The sequence below is a fragment of the Ascidiella aspersa genome, chromosome 5 (assembly GCF_963924565.1).
Source record: "Ascidiella aspersa chromosome 5, kaAscAspe10.2, whole genome shotgun sequence".
Taxonomy (NCBI): Eukaryota; Metazoa; Chordata; class Ascidiacea; order Phlebobranchia; family Ascidiidae; genus Ascidiella; species Ascidiella aspersa.
Genome location: NC_139451.1, coordinates 11,038,590 through 11,041,089, shown reverse-complemented (window position 1 = coordinate 11,041,089; position 2,500 = coordinate 11,038,590). Strand labels below are relative to the sequence as shown.

The window sequence follows — 2,500 nt, the reverse complement described above, 5'->3', positions numbered from 1 at the left end:
TAGTCTTTCGCCCCTATACCCAAATTTGACGATCGATTTGCACGTCAGAATCGCTACGGTCCTCCACCAGAGTTTCCTCTGGCTTCAACCTCTTCAGGCATAGTTCACCATCTTTCGGGTCCCAACGCGAACGCTCTCGCTCGACCTCTCCGGCAAAGCGGACGAGATCGGCCGGTGATGCGGCCGCCGCGAACGACGACGTCTCACCTCCGCCGGACCGCGCCGACATTCACTTTCACTGCGCCCATGGGTTTCGTACTGCCCCGTGGCTCGCGCTCACGTTAGACTCCTTGGTCCGTGTTTCAAGACGGGTCGGGAAGGTGGCTGACTTCAGCCGCGGACCCCGTGCGCCTCGCGAAACGACACCGGAAGCGCGACCGAGACGAAGAGGCTGGGCACTGAGAACAGTCCCCGACCCACGACGCCCCAGCCGGCACCGGGCGCTCGGCCCCGAAGGGCAGACGCGGCGATCTCTCCTCGCCCGAACGGCGGGCCGACGGACACGCGCGCCTATAGTACCCGACCGAGGCCGGGTTACCTTGCGCGCGGCCTTCTCGCCGCCGTCCAGACGGTCGCGGCCTTCGCCCGGCGCTAGTGCGCTGGTCCCCGATCGGGCGGCGCCGCCGGCGGCCCGTGAGGGTCCGCACGACAACGTCGCCGACAGGGGGCCGGCTGAAAGCGACCGGGCGACCCGACAGGCCCTCCCGTTTGCCTCTCGACGGTTTCACGTACTCTTTAACTCTCTCTTCAAAGTGCTTTTCAACTTTCCCTCACGGTACTTGTTCGCTATCGGTCTCGTGACCGTATTTAGCCTTAGATGGAGTTTACCACCCGCTTTGGGCTGCATTCCCAAACAACCCGACTCTGGGAAGACGCCGTAGCGCGCCCGCCTGTCGCCGCCATGGGCCTGACACCCGCTCTGGGACAAGGCCTCGATCAGAAGGACGCGGGCGACCGGCGAAGCGCGCCGTGACGAATTCCGTACGCCACAATTCCGCGCACTCCAAAAGCGCGCGGATTCGGCGATGGGCACATCCCGCTTCACTCGCCGTTACTGAGGGAATCCTCGTTAGTTTCTTTTCCTCCGCTTAGTAATATGCTTAAATTCAGCGGGTAGCCTCGTCCGACCTCAGGCCGAAAGTAAGGACCGGGACTATTCTTCCCGTTCCGCGCTCGCCGTCGGCGCCGCGCGCCGCCGCGCACCTCGATTCCCGCCCTTGAGCCGCCAGCCGTTGGCCTCTTCGAGGTCGACTCGCCGCCGCCGCGCGGGATTCTGGTCGCGATCGTCGCACATCGTGCCGTGCTGTCTTGAGCGGGACGGGCGCTCGCGCGTCCGACGCCGCAGCAGCCGCGCGGAGAAATCCCCGCGCGGAACGTTTGCAACGCGACCCTGAGGCGGGCGCGGCCCCGGGATTGACCCGAGGCCGCAATTTGCGTTCAGAACGTCGATGCTCAATGTGTCCTGCAATTCACACTAATTCACGCAGCTAGCTGCGTCCTTCATCGACTCACGAGCCGAGTGATCCACCGCCAAGAGCCATCCACGATTGTTTCGCTCGCACAGTGCCTCGCACTAAAGGGTGACAAAATATACCGCGCCGAGCGGTCGGCCAGGCCGACGCTTGAAGCCGGAGCGCGCGGCACCGCGGCACTCGACGCGCAAACATTACCGGGTGACCGAATCGCCGGCCGGCGCGCCGCTCCTCGCGGGTCGGGCGCCGGGTAGCAAAAACTTTTTCTCTCGCTTGTCCGAGTTTCGCGTTCGCCGAAGCGTTTGCGAGACCGTTAATGATCCTTCCGCAGGTTCACCTACGGAAACCTTGTTACGACTTTTACTTCCTCTAAATGATCAAGTTAGATCGTCTTCTCGGACGCCGGCTCGACCGTTGCCGGCCGCGCCAGGTCCAATCGGAGGACCTCACTAAACCATTCAATCGGTAGTAGCGACGGGCGGTGTGTACAAAGGGCAGGGACGTAATCAACGCGAGCTAATGACTCGCGCTTACTGGGAATTCCTCGTTCAAGGGAAATAATTGCAATTCCCTATCCCTAGCACGACCGGGGTTCAGCGGGTTACCCAGACCTGTCGGCCAAGGCGAGCACATGCTGATCCGGTCAGTGTAGCGCGCGTGCGGCCCCGAACATCTAAGGGCATCACAGACCTGTTATTGCTCAATCTCGTGTGGCTAAACGCCACTAGTCCCTCTAAGAAGTTAGACGCCGACCGATTGGGTCGCGTAACTAGTTAGCAAGCCAGAGTCTCGTTCGTTATCGGAATTAACCAGACAAATCGCTCCACCAACTAAGAACGGCCATGCACCACCACCCACAGAATCAAGAAAGAGCTCTCAATCTGTCAATCCTCACTGTGTCCGGGCCGGGTGAGATTTCCCGTGTTGAGTCAAATTAAGCCGCAGGCTCCACTCCTGGTGGTGCCCTTCCGTCAATTCCTTTAAGTTTCAGCTTTGCAACCATACTTCCCCCGGAACCCAAAGACTTT

General features: G+C 61.2%; 1 non-coding gene and 2 pseudogenes across 1 annotated transcript; all 3 read right to left on the bottom strand.

Moving 5' to 3' along the window:
* The window catches only part of LOC146143447 (large subunit ribosomal RNA), a 3,679-nt pseudogene extending 2,542 nt beyond the window's left edge, over positions 1-1,137 (bottom strand).
* A 248-nt stretch (positions 1,138-1,385) lies between these two features.
* Positions 1,386-1,539, bottom strand: LOC146143446 (5.8S ribosomal RNA). Its single transcript, XR_014501135.1, has one exon. It is a non-coding gene; the product is annotated as a 5.8S ribosomal RNA (ribosomal RNA).
* Positions 1,540-1,794: 255 nt separating this feature from the next.
* LOC146143445 (small subunit ribosomal RNA) lies at positions 1,795-2,483 on the bottom strand (annotated as a pseudogene; the record flags this gene model as incomplete).
* Positions 2,484-2,500: the final 17 nt, after the last annotated feature.